Consider the following 14,000-nt stretch of genomic DNA (forward strand, 5'->3'; position numbering starts at 1 on the left):
AAAAACACACTAGTTATTCGCGTTGCATATTCAAATGTTCAAGCTGATTTTAACTCTGATATATTATTGATGGTCGTGCCGCATAGCTTGTAGGTTACAGAGCATTGTTCAAATGCGGCTTTGCATGTCTGATTTAATGTGAATGAGTGAGGTAATAACTCGCGCTCCTCTAACGCTATAACTCCTGGTAGTAATATAATAGGTGTTGTGTCAAAAAACATAAAGAAACTAGGGTAGCGTGTTTTCAATATATTTGCCCCATCGAAACATTGAAGTATCAGTGCAGATGCAAGTGGTGTAGTGGAAGGCGCTTTCTAATTTCAAAGAAAGCTTCAGCGTGGTTGCACAGTGTCATTTGCACAGTGTCATTGAGAGTGCACAGTGTCATTTTGACTGCGTATTTTATTTATAATGAGACAAACTTCTTGCTTCAATGCTCTCTTCGTCTTCACGGCGCTCGCACTTCTGCTCTCTCTAGCATATAATGGTGGACCTTCTCCAGCTTTAGCAATGAAGATTTCTTTCTTGAAGAGAAAGCCACCTCCTCGACCAATTCCTCAACGCTATGGTCCACCTATAAAGCCTGGACTTCGACTTCAGAGGCAGAATGCAATAAGAAGGCGGTACGGACCATTCTTGCCGGTGAATGGGAGGCCTCCACTGTAATGCAGAAAAAATCTGGCGCTCCATGCATAAGGTAAGCAAAAGCAGCATTCTCATGCTATTGCAGTGAATGTTGCATTTTTATGTCTCTAACAACTGTCAGGATCTGCTAAAGGGGTCCTAATTTACTTTATCGGCACCTGCCTAACTAGCAAAGTTTAGCGTCGAGTCCCAGTAATGATTACAATATTTCCGTTCCACGAAAAATTCTATTTTTGTTTTTGATACGAAATACTGAATTTCGTATTCTTTTTTGGCAATAACGACAATGCACTGATGAGAGAGATGGCCAGTGATTAGAAACAGTTTTCCAATAAAACAATCATTATCAAAGATGGTATGACATAGGTTGATGCTTTGCGTTTTATTAAAGACAATTCCGACTTTTGGAGGATTATTGTTTACGTTGTAACCGTATGTTCCCCTGATATTTACACATGTGCCATCAAGCACCGAAACTGCATATTGTAGCTTTACTCAATTACTTAATCAATTCGGTTTGTTGCTTTCCGCTGACACGTTATACCTTCGAGCTTTTAAATATCATCGGCCCACCTAACTTTCCACCTCCCCTTCGTGCGTTTGCCTTCTCCGGAAATTCAGTCAGTTACCCCTAATGACCAGCTGTTATCCAGCCTACGTACTACGTGACCGGCCAACGTCCATTTTACAGCAAAAGCTGTTATGAGATCACAACTCGGGTCACGTGCTCTTGTCCGCCGCCGCCACCACCGGTGTCCATGTACATTGCGCGAAAATATAAAAATATCTAGCACCAATGACACAGTGGGGCGATAACACGGGTCCACTGGGTGCTAGCCCAGTCTTCTATCGCTTAATTACGCCGGTGCTTCTAAGTTGTGAAGCTTGCCTTAGGCAGGTTTGATGTAAGGAAAGCAATCTCGTAATACGACTTATAAAGCGTTTTGAAACAGCGAATAAACAACCAGTCGTCTCACAATGCGAAGAGCGTAACGAGTGGGCCGTCCAATGCTTCAACCCATCACAAAAGCTTGTTTTTGTTCCCCTGTTAACTTTGGCGCATACCCATTTCAGCGACGATTGCTCATCGTCGTCAGCCACTGCATGACTAATTGGCCCAAAATTTCTTACAAGTGTTTAGCGGACACCACACTTCTCAGAAGAATGACGAAAAACAGCATAGCGAATTCCGGCTTACTACCCACATAAGTTAATTAACAATTAACTAGTGGGTATCAAGCAACTGTGCTTGCATTAGTTACCCAATGAGTGTTCAGAAAAGGCTCTGAAAGGCCGCTCCTCTAGCTATTGCTGTGACTGTGCCACGCCATCCGCGCAGGCCTGGCGTTTTTTTCTTCTTGATTTCAACTATGTTAGTCTTAACCTTGATTTCTTCCCTGGCCTACTCTTCTCTCTTCTTAACTCCTAAGGTCACACCTATCATTTTCCTTTTCATGGCTCATGGCATCGTCTTTTTAGACTAAACCCGCTTTGTAACCTCCAGGTTTCTGCTCAGTAGGTTAATATCTTCAAGACGCAGATGTTATATACTTTTCTCTTGAGGGTTGGAGGAAAATAACCATTCATGATTCAAGATTGCTTGCCAAATATGATCCACCCCTATCTTATCCTTCTAGTTATTTCACTCTCAAGGTTTGGCTCCGTGGTTACTTCCCGCCCTAGTATACTTATTCCTCTAAAACTTCCAGCGTCTTTCCACCCATCTCAAAGTGTTGTTTTCTGCCGAGAATGTTGCATATTGCTTTAGTTTTGTGCATAATAATTTTCAGACCTACGTTTCAGCTTTTCGTGTCCAATTCTGAGAACACGACCCGAAATTCGTTTCCTTAGTTACCCATGAACACAATGCCATCAGGGAATCGCGGATACTTTCCGTTCACTCTTATCCATAACTCTTCCCATTCTATTCCTCTATTGCATGGCATTCCATATTTGGCACATAACCGCTTACCATGTTTTTGCGGATGTGAGGTGCCCACTTGAGATGTGATACGTATCGAAGTAACTATCATAGTTATGCACCTTTATGATAAGCAAGTAATTACATATCGTGAGCCATAAGCAAAGCGAAGGGCAGTGCGATTTGGGATGTGACCTGCAACTCGGAAGGGGCAAATACGAGAAACTGCGTAAATGCCAGCCAAGTGCAGTAGGGACATTCATTTCGAAGTTACATTCCCAGACAAAGCGGCAATTCAGCTTTGTCGAACATTTCGCGTTTCACAAACTTGTGCTATATGCTACTCATCTCTTGCGTTCAGCTATTGATTAGCGCCTAATTCGCGCAATTTGTCACTTTAAGGAGCGTGAAATTTTCAACGCTGATTAGGTGCGGACACTGGCCGTCCGTCTCTGACATGAAAGACTGCAATCTTCAAGAAAAAACTAAGTGAAAACGGTTAATCTATTTGATATACACATTGGTTTGCCTGACGAAAGTCTAAGATGTCATCAGAGGAGTAATTCATAGTTTAATGCATAACTTGTTTAGAGGCTACACACCCTTAGCCATTCATCCACCCATGTGGACGCCTCGTTAACGCTGCTGATCTATCACGACCAGCATTGACTTGTGACCAGTACACATTTTTTGAAGGCATCGTATTCCATGCACCAGAGCATCGTGCATATCACACAAGAATACATGCTTTCTAAAACAATGTAACTGAAACCGAACGGGTTTCACAAAAATGTTTCATCAACTTACGATCCACTACGGTGAAGCGTGCATGATTTGTGGGTCGATGACCGTCCTGGGGATGTGCTTCGCATGTGGCGTCATGTTAGCGAGCAGCCTCCTGCTGTTGGGCCACGTTATTGAAGGTATGATCTTTTCGGACTGTTTCGGTGTGTGTATAGCAGGCACTTGGGTCACTAGTTCTCAGCTTGAGCCGTCAACGCGCGAATCTTCTTGCTCGCCCTTCGCGTGTCCCTTGCTGCACCAAGTTGATTTGCGCAAAATTCGCCCTTCGACACGCTTGGTTTTCGGTGGCTTAAAGCATCAGTTCCCGGAATTCATGCAATACAAAGAAGACCGAATGAATAGCTGCATGGCAAAGCAGTGCAGGAGACAAATCGCATGTGATATTTCGTGTATACCAATGAATCGAGAGCATGCACGCTGTAGACGTCACGAAAACTACTGTCTACGTCACAGCAGTGCGCCAAGAAGGACGAGAAACATCAGGAAAGAATATTCTGCTCCTTTTTGTACTTTGGGAGCCTGGTGAGTGACCCTTTAATGGGGCACCAAACCTTCTAGATCAGCTCGTATTAGTAGGAACAGTGCACCACCACTCGAGCACCTTCTGCTTTTGCACCGAATACAAACACAATAAGCCACACTGGTTGTCAGCACTCACACTTGTCAAGAGCGCGCTTCGCAAACATGGGTGCAGAGAGGAGAATTTCCTGGTTTCGCTAGCACACGCGTAGGCAGTGTCTCTCTTGTCGCAAAGGTTACTCACGTGTGTCAGGTACTAAACTGGCCGTGAGATAAAGATCAGGCAGTACATTCGGTATTCCCCGCTTTAGTGTGAGATGTTAATGTGAATCGATTTGCATAGATAATTTGTTTCTCCCGTAGATATCTGCTCAGATATACAATTTGTTTGTACACTGACTGAGTCCTCGATTTCTCTGTTTTAAATTGGCAGATTGCCCCAATTTTTACACCACGCCAACATTTATTTGGCTTTGGCTAACTAAAGGTGGACGTAGAGAGTGTGCGGTGGCTTTCCACTGCGTTATTACATTTACTCAGGCCACCATGACTGCCTTTGAGTGTGATATAACAGTATAATCTTCCCCAATGTCATTTTTGTTTGGTGATGCAAACATGAATATATGCCGATTCGTACGAATCGAGCAAGGTTTAAAAAAAAGATAAAGAAACAACGATAATAAATGAAATGATTCCACCCTGAAGCAGTGAGAGCGCGGGATCACCAGCTATCAGCTCGGAATTCAGGAGCGCACGTCACCTGAGCCAAATTTTCCAAATGTTTGATCTTCCGAACACAATCGGCAATCGTTGAATACAGTTCTACGGTGAGCAAGCTTACCTCTCTAAATGTGCTTAAGTGTCCATTCGAAAGGTCGCAAGCCGAACAAGGTACAAAAGAGGCGTTATTTTGGTTTTAGTGAGGGAAATATTGCCACAAAATGTTACGAGATAAATGGGCGCATGGCCATTAGGTTTTAAAACCAGAATTGCTTATGATGATTTTCGAACGGTTTGTTCTAAAAATTGACATGCAACTGGCGTCTACTTAGGTATGCGTCGCGCTTCACCAAATGTGCTGCTCGAGCGTGGATCAGTGAACGCAAGAGTTTGTGTGCTGCTCTAACCGCCAACAGGCGAAGTCGTGGTTGCTTTCCCCCTGGGTTTTCCTGTACGGTATAAGTCAACCGTGGGTTCCCTTCGGCGCAAATCCTTACCCAGTGGGACTCGGGGAGGCGCCGCCGTGGCCGTGGTTACTGGCTTACTGGCTTCGGGCAAATTTCGAAGCATTACTTTCAAAAGTTTGTTCCCTCTGTCTGTCTGAACGAAGGGAGAGCGCCTACAATTCATCGTGTACGACCGTGTCCTGCAGTGACCTTCAGAGCTTCACCGACAAAGTTCCGCGGAAGACGCCGATGTGCTTAGACAGGCGGGATGGTATTGTTAGGGGGGGGGGGGGTAGAGTATGAGCTGAGAAGGCGCGCAAGCTGGTGTACAGAAGGTCGCAGTGAACAAAACCGTCGCGCCAATGTGAATACGCATGACAACTTCCGTGTGAGCTTGATAGCTCTGCCGTTTTGTTGCATGCAACTCTGCCACCGCTTGGCTGCACTGCTATGCTGCAGCAGCTCTGGGCACCTTCAGATGCACATGCAGTTTTGCCGCGTTGTCTTCATTGTTATCGCTGTTGAAGAGAGAGAGAGAGATCACGCACTTGGAACGAGTGACATCGCAGTGTCCCCGGAAGTCTCTGCTCAAACTGAAAACAAGCACCGGCAGTGAACGCCTAAATGTCTTCGCTATGAAAAAAAAAGAAATCACGCACTGGTAGCGAGCGTGGGCCGCAGCACCTCTAGCGGGTGCTACAAGTTCCTCGTCAAGCCTATGCGGTAACAAAGCTTGACACTGATGAGTCTCGCCCCCGATAAATTTCCTCTGCCGGGTTTGGGCTTGAACCAAGGCTTTCAATCTCCAAAGCCGATTTTTCTTCTCTGGTACCACGCAGAATATTACAAGCCAATTCTTAGTATATCTGAACAATACGACTACATCGTAGCCGTATCGAAAATTAAAATCTGACCCTATGGCTGTGTATGACATTTGTTTGAATTCCATGGTAATAGAACAACACCATCTATACTGCAACATGGAAAGTAGACACAAACTATTGTACACGTCAGAAAAGTTTTCACGTCCGAAACTTTGATGCCATTGCAGTGGTCGTAAATTACGTCCTTTGAGGAGGTAGCTCGACAACTCAAATCGTCGGTGCTTAAAAGCAACGCGCCAGGGACCATCACTACACACATTTAAACTCCACGTCTACGCAACACTGTGGCGTATTCGATTGTAGTTGGGCGAGGGACTCTACTGACTCCAAAAGCATACCTTCCCCTACCTCCTCTTTTTTCATATATTATTTACTACCGGCTAGGAAGAATCTTAGCCGAGCAGGTGGCAGCTCTCCATTGGTATTTCATGCAACGGTGGAGTGCGCTGTGAAAATATTTCCTGCTCTTTCCATTACGCTGCGCCCCTTAGGCACAAAAGAACTGTGGGATGATGGCCTCTGCGACAAGCTACCCGAAATCTGCTAGGCCTTGATTCAAAGGGCCCAGGTGGTTGCCGATATCATGATACCTCAGCTCACAAGGTTCACAAAAGCTTCTCGAGCTTTTTGGAAATTGCGATTCAGCTACTTTCTTGCTTTGCAATTACGTGAAATCAGCTAAAGCGTTCTTTGTTTTTACTTGAATGTGTACGTCGGGCGATTAAATGTGATGTGTAAATCTGTGCCTTTCAGACATAGAGGAAAGTGCCGATGCAAAGTGTTGCTTACATATTATCACTAACTGGACAGCTCGCGTTCCACCACTTCGTACGAGCTTGCTAACCCCTATATATTTTCAAGCTTTGTTAAGCAGGTATACAATAGGCGTTGTATATTTTAGTAGCTTTTTAAGGAAGATTTTCTTACGAACGTGTCCCAGGAATTCGCTTAGGTCTGTCGAAAAAATCACGCGAGTACATAACTTTGTTTTTGGCAAGGATAGAATCCCACAGCTGGTTCGTATTACCAATAGAAATTTTTCTTGCGGTACTTGAGGATCAAATATATTTGGCGATTTTTATTTCATGTTCATAATCTCTCTTTTACACAGACGATTCAACGAAGAAGGTGAATGATGCTTGTCCCTAAAGAGCATGGGGCATCCGAGAGAAGGCAGATCTCTTCATCAAGAAGTCCGTGAAGTTTTCTTTGTATTTCTGGTCATGCTCGAAATAAATACGTCATGGTGTCATTGACATCCTCAACTGTATCTTAACGCAGCGTGACAAAAACATATTTTCGGGAAAACAAATTGGAAAAGCCTGCACGTCACAGTTTCGGATAGTAAAGCTGTTGCTAAAGCACGAGCCCCAACTGAACACAACACAATGTTAATTATCGTTGGCTGTGACTGTTTGTTTATTGTCACACGCCGTTTCTAATTTTCACTTTTTTTCTTTGGTTTTCGCCAACAAAGTCCTTCAGAATGCTAAGCGCCAACTGCGCCTCATTCGAGAAGGTTCTCGATTATAGTTGATCATTCTGTTAAGATCGTAGGCAAGACGCAAACGTTCGAGTTTATTCTAGACCTTGCGTGACCACCATATATTAGAACGGGAGTATTCGACGGAACATGTTTTAAATGCTTACGTGCTTCACCGCTTGTCAGTTGATGGACTGTTGGCAGTCTGTTTCTCGTTGTTTATGCTAATGTGTATTGCTGTAACCTGACGTTTGGTTTACCGGCCATAAGTTCGACGTTCATCTTGGACCTACAGCCTGCTTTCTTTGTAAACGCCAAGACCCCGCGACGTCTGGAGCAGGTGCTGCTTCTTTCATGTTCCGGATGTCCCTGTCAAGGCGTCAAGACACAAACTACGAAGGGTCTTGACATTGACCAATTTGACAATGACAGATCCTGTACCACCTGCTACGATTCACCCAGAGAGCCACCGAGCTTCCATGAGTCCTCTACTGAAGACCCAGAGACATGAATGGAGATTTACGAACCAGTGGGCACTCTACATCAGTGGGACACAGAAGAAAAGCTGCGTCAGTTCTCTTTTTAGCTGGAAGACATGGCAAGAACCTGTTGCAAGAATCGGGAGATTGTACTTCAAGCCTGGAATCTCTTGAGTGGCACACTTCTGGGCACGATCATGAGCATCGCCTGCAAAGAAAAGGGCGCGACGTTGGTGGGGACAACAGTACAACCCCTGAGCAGAAACAAGACTATTTTCATCAAAGAGCGAAACTGGCTGCACCATCAGGCAGACCTCGCCATGCCTGACGAGAAGAGAGGTTTGCTTCCTGATGCGAGAAATCAAGCAAAAGTTGTTTGCGCGTCTTGTCCTATTCGTCTCTATTCGCGTCTTGTCCTATATAAAGTGTTCCTATTCTATATTCCTAATGTTCCTAATCTCGCGTCGTCACACTAGTGGAAGTGCTGGGTACGTCTTCATGCTTGGCACCCCTTCGCGGACCCGATATTCAAGCCCGGAATATCTACCACCCGTCGACACACCAGTCCACCGTTCCAGCCGCCGTATGCGAGGCCTAGCTCCCGAGCTCAATCCCTTTCCAGAAACTGCCAGCAATCGCTTGCCTCCTTCAACCACCATGGCCACTGCAGCTACATCGCACATGACAGTTCAGAATCCCATGATTCCTGACTGCTTTTATGGTGAGACCTATGAAGATGCACAAGACTGGCTGGACCAGTTCGAACGCTGCGCGAAGTACAACCAGTGGGCCACCCCAGAAGACAAGCTCGCGAATGTGTACTTCTACCTAAAAGACAACGCCCAGACGTGGTACATCAACAAGGAAAGAAGCATGGCTACGTGGGACGACTTCCGCAACCAGCTGATTGACACCTTTAGTAGTCTTGACAGAAAGGAGAATGCGCAACGTCTCTTGGAGGCTCGAATTCAAAAACCAAACGAGAGCGTCGCTATGTTCGTTGAGGACATGACCCGTCTTTTCAGCAAGGCGGATCCCGAGATGCCGGAAGACAGGAAGCTGCGGTATCTAATGCGAGGCGTGAAAGAGCAACTGTTTGCTGGGCTTGTGAGAAATCCGCCAACAACAGTAGCTGAGTTCACGAAAGAAGCCACAGCTATTGAACGGGCCCTACAGCAACGGTACCGCCAGCAGAGCGAGTAGCCCTGTCACGACTGCGGCGAGCCTCTGCGACAACGACAGGCGTCTGCGGGAAGTCATCCGGGAGATTTTGAGGGAGGAGCTTCGGCAGCTTGGTTTAATTTCAGCAACTGAATCGACGCCTGCATTGTCTTTTGTCGCTGATGTTGTCCGGGATGAGGTCCGCCATGCTCTCTCTTCATCCGGCTATAATTGTGTGCGACGACATTTTACTTATGCTGATGCAGTCCGACGCCCCGTCGTCGCTCCTCCAGCACAGCAGACCCCAATGACTGGACCACCACCAACCCTGCAAACACAGCCACTGTCAGCACCGACCACTTTCGCAACCTCACCGATTCCTCCGACAAGATGAATGCCGTATAACCAACATGCCCGACAACGTAGCCCCACAACGTGGCTCAATAGTGAGTCTCCACTTACCTACCAGCGTCGGAAAACCGATTTGTGGCGTACCGCTGACCGTCGACCGGTATGCTTTCATTGTGGCGAAGCTGGGCACGTCTACAGAGTTTGCCGTTATCGCGACGCTCAGTACTCGAGATTTCCTCGCTACCCTGATTACATTGCGTACGACGATCAACGCATGTACAACTACGCCCATGTGAACACACCGCCGCAGAATCCAGTAACGCCCAGACCAACGGGCTCACCGAACGCCTCAACAAGACCCTGGCTGACATGATAAGCATCTACGTAGATGTAGAGCACAAGAACTGGGACATCGTTTTGCCCTACGTCACGTTCGCGTACAACACGGCTCGTCAAGAGACCACTCGGAAGACACCCTTTAGTCTCCTTTACGGACGCGAGGTTACAACAACGTTAGACGCAATGCTCCCTCATGAAAATGATGCCAATGAGACAGACGCCGAAGAGTTTACCCAGCTAGCAGAAGAAGCCAGACAACTTGCCAGGTTGCGAATCACCAAACAGCAAGACGACGATGCCAAGTATTACAACCTCCGGCACAGACCCGTCATATACAACGTGGACGACAAAGTATGAGTGTGGACACCTGTTCGTCAGCGTGGGCTTTCCGAAAAGCTGTTGCAAAGATACTTCGAACCCTACAAGGTTCTGCGACGCATTAGTGACGTCAACTACGAGGTTGTTCCGGACGGCGTGCAGTGTTCAAAGCGGCGCAGACATTCACCAGAAATTGTCCACGTGCTTCGGATGAAGCCTTACTTTCAGTGACTAACTGTGTAGTTTTGGTTTCGCCTTGCTTCTCAAACGTTTAACATCGGGACTATGTTTTTTAAAGGGGGAATAATGACGCGCGTATGTGCCAGTGGTGAGGACAACGAAGGAGCGCGAGTGTCTTTGGCCGAGGGCGAAAGACGAAGAAGTCGTTGCAGTCTGTTTCCTGCGATCGATAAATCTTATTTGTTTGAGGCGCTTTGTGTGCTCGTCAATCTCGCGTCTTCAGAATATTTACGCAGTGAGAGGCATCACCGACCTGAGTCATGGGAATTCGAAGATAATGGTGGCAACCTTCGGACATGAATACATACACGTAAACATTGGTACGACGACCGCTCGCTTGAAAGAATCCGTTGACACCCGCGATTATTTCGCGATCTCTGATACTTCTGAAGCTGCTTCAACGAATGAACGATCGCAACCCGATTCCGACACCAATCCGAGCTGATCGAAGCATAAGCAAGGCCAGCTCAAAACTCTGCCCCTGTAACTCAAGCACTGCTTCTCTCCGTCGTCGAAAATTGGACATGCCCCAGTCGCGAAACATTATATATTAACAGAAGAAAGTGCCCTATCCACCCGTCAAAGACATTTTTGAGTTTTTACGTGAGAACGCAAGCCCGTAAAAAACAAACCGACGAAAAGCTACGCTATGACATAATCCAAACGTTGAAGAGTCCGTTTATACCGTAGTAGTTGGGAAGAAGAAGAACGGAACCCTACCTTTATGCAGCGAGCATCGTCACCTAAACAAAGGTACGAAGAAGTACGTGTATCGTCTCCCACAGAAAGGCGACACCCTCGATCGACTCCTCAACGCTAAGTGCTTTTTGCCGATGGACCTCCAGAAAGGTTACTGGCAAATCGAAATCGATGAGAGAGACCAAGAAAAGGCTGCCTTTATAACACCAGACGGCTTCTTCAAGCTCACGGTCACGCCTTTGAGTCTTCTCTCGGCTCCCACTATCTTCCAACGCGTTATAGATACAGTACTGGCTGACTTGAATAGGCAGGTTGCCTTGCGTGCCTGGATGACGTCGTCGTGTTTTGCTCAGGCTTTGACGAACACATCCTGTGCCTTTAAGCTGTACTGCCAGCACTAGAGACCTCGCAGCTTACCATGAAACCAGTGAAGTGCCGCTTCGCATACGAGGAGCTCTCGTTTTCAGGCCTTGTCATCGGCAAACCCGGAGCTCGTCCTGACGCGCAGAAAAAACTTTCATTGCCGCTTTTGAGCCACCCACGGACAAAAAGGCCGTGTATCGATTTCTCGGCCTGTGCACCCATCAGAGGCGGTCTGCCAAAAACTTTGCCCGCATTGCGGGGCCACGCAATAATTTCAGCAGCACCAACATGCAGTTCAGTTGAGAAACTCCGCAGATGAAAGCATTTCAGGAACTAAAACGACGCCTCGAGATCCCTTCGTTACTTGCGCATTTCGACGCATTCGCCAAGATGGAAATACACACTGACGCAAGCAGTGTAAGACTCAGCTCCGTTCTTGGGCAGAGGACCGACGGAATGAAAAGGGCCATCAGTTTGCTAGTTGGTCGCTAACAAAGGCAGATGCCAACTATTCTACATCACAAAAGAATTGACTTGCTATCATCTGTGCTGCATCAAAATTTCGCCTCTATACAGGCCCTTAAAAGTGGTAATTTATCACCACACTTTGGCTTGGCTGGCAAACTTGAAAGACTCTTCAGGTCGTCTCGCAAGGTGAAGCGGGAGACAGCAAATCGTCGACATTTTCGTCGTTCACAAGTTCGAAACAAAGCACTCCGAAGCCAACTGCCTGTCCCGTGCCCCCGTCCAACCACTGCTGCAGGATGATCCAGTTGATAACTCCTTCTGGGCAACCATAAGTTCTGAAGGCTTCTCCGAGTGACAACGAGCTGAGCTTTTTCTCAGGAGCCTAATGGAGTATACATCGTAGAGTTCTCTGCGGCCCAAATTTGAGTGCCCGAGCCTGGCTAGGGCTGGATCACTACGTCGAATGCCCGCACAAGCATGACACTTGAGGGCTGCGCTCCCCGCACCCCCAAGCCCACTAGACAAAAATAGAGCTCGGACCCGGCCCTGTCTGGCCTATTGTTATGATGGTTTGCTTAAAAGAGAAGATCCGGTTTTCCAATAACGTGCCATTTTATTCAACGTGTCAAAGTTATATGAAGCAAACGAGACATTACAGTTACTTTATGTAACAATAACAAATTGTGTAAAATCCAAGTGTCCAGTGATTCAAGATTCAGTGAAGTGTGGCTTCTTTGCGCTATATATACCCCGCCCAACAGAAGGTCTGTTCGCGCCCCGCCTTGGTGGTACAGTGAATAACTTACTTAGCTGCAGAACCGCACGTCGCGCGATTGAATCCCGGCTGCGGCAGCTGCATATCTGTTGGGGGCGAAAATGATGTAAGCCCAGGTGTTCAGGTTTGGTGTCCGTGAGAGAGCCTCAGGTGGTCAAAATTTCTGGATGCCTCCACTACGGCGTCTATCATAATATTGTGGTAGTTTAGGGAGGTGAAACCCAGTTTATCAATCAATTATCAAGGTATGGTCGCATTTCGCACAAGTTAGCGAAACCACCAAGATGTTTGCTGTAAGTGCACCAAGCTTCTCATACATTTAGTCTCTTTGTTATCCAAAAAATTTAATACTCAGATAAAAGCATTCAGGGTGTACGCCTAATGACAAAGCTCATTTTGTATGGCATCGACCTCCCGCCTTGCTTGAAAGGGGCCCTGCAACACGTTTTGAGCATAGTCAGAAAACGCTACCGATTGGTAGTAGAAGATCCTGACAATATACGAGCCAAATATTATAGCACAGCACGCGGCCTGGCATCCACAATAAATTATCAAAGTCAGCTGGAAATCGCTTTCTCTTCTCTTGTATAATCACGCAGTATGGCCAAAGATAACACGTGGTAAGCCTATCTATCAGCCATTGGCTGATTTGAACATGGCGCGCTCGCTTTTTACACGGATCGGCGCGGAAAGCCGCTACTCGTCCACGCGTGCAGGCGTGATCGTACTGAGAAAGCCTCGCATTCAAATAAAAATAAAAAAGTGCTCAAGGTCACGAGGTGCGGAAGACTTGTTTTTTTTTGCCCCTCCCACCCCTCTTTGCTTAGCTTCCAGTGCTTTCGTGGGAACGAAGGAAGAGAGAATGAATTTCAGCATGAGAGAAACCTTTGTAACTCCACTCGCACTGGACGAATTCTTGAAATGTTTGCAGTGTAGAGTACGTGAGGCAATAAGCTCTTCCAGTGAATTCATTCCATGTTTACTTGAAAAACTGTTTCAGGGCCTCTTCGAGCTAGGTTGAGCGAACAAGAACCCGAAAAAGGCGTGGGTCTGGTCACACATGAAAGGCACTACGAGTTAAAAAAGAGTACAGGGACGTACATATTTCGAGCTTCAGTCGGAATTGGCATCTCACACGACCCGCCTGATGAAAAATAAGTGCCCCCACTTCTTCGAAGGGAATCACGGGGAAACGCGAATTCATTTTTTACGCCAGGAGAGGGTACCGATGCTGTCAGACATTCGCCTTCACTGAGTTCTGTCATCGCCTTCAGAGGTCTCCAGCCAACGAACGGTCGAGAGTGAGACACGAGTGGACGGGAGAGTTGTGCGCATGAAGGAGATAGAGAAACAGCGAGGAAAAGTGCGGCGAAGCCCAGCACCTA

The 14,000-nt window shown here is 46.8% G+C and overlaps 1 long non-coding RNA gene across 1 annotated transcript; it reads left to right on the plus strand.

The window, feature by feature from the left end:
• Positions 1 to 306: 306 nt before the first annotated feature.
• LOC119169430 (uncharacterized) lies at positions 307 to 7,195 on the plus strand. The gene is made up of 2 exons (XR_005109604.2): positions 307 to 697; positions 7,051 to 7,195. It is a non-coding gene; the product is annotated as an uncharacterized LOC119169430 (long non-coding RNA).
• Positions 7,196 to 14,000: the final 6,805 nt, after the last annotated feature.

The sequence above is a fragment of the Rhipicephalus microplus genome, chromosome 2 (genome assembly GCF_043290135.1).
Source record: "Rhipicephalus microplus isolate Deutch F79 chromosome 2, USDA_Rmic, whole genome shotgun sequence".
Lineage (NCBI taxonomy): Eukaryota > Metazoa > Arthropoda > Arachnida > Ixodida > Ixodidae > Rhipicephalus > Rhipicephalus microplus.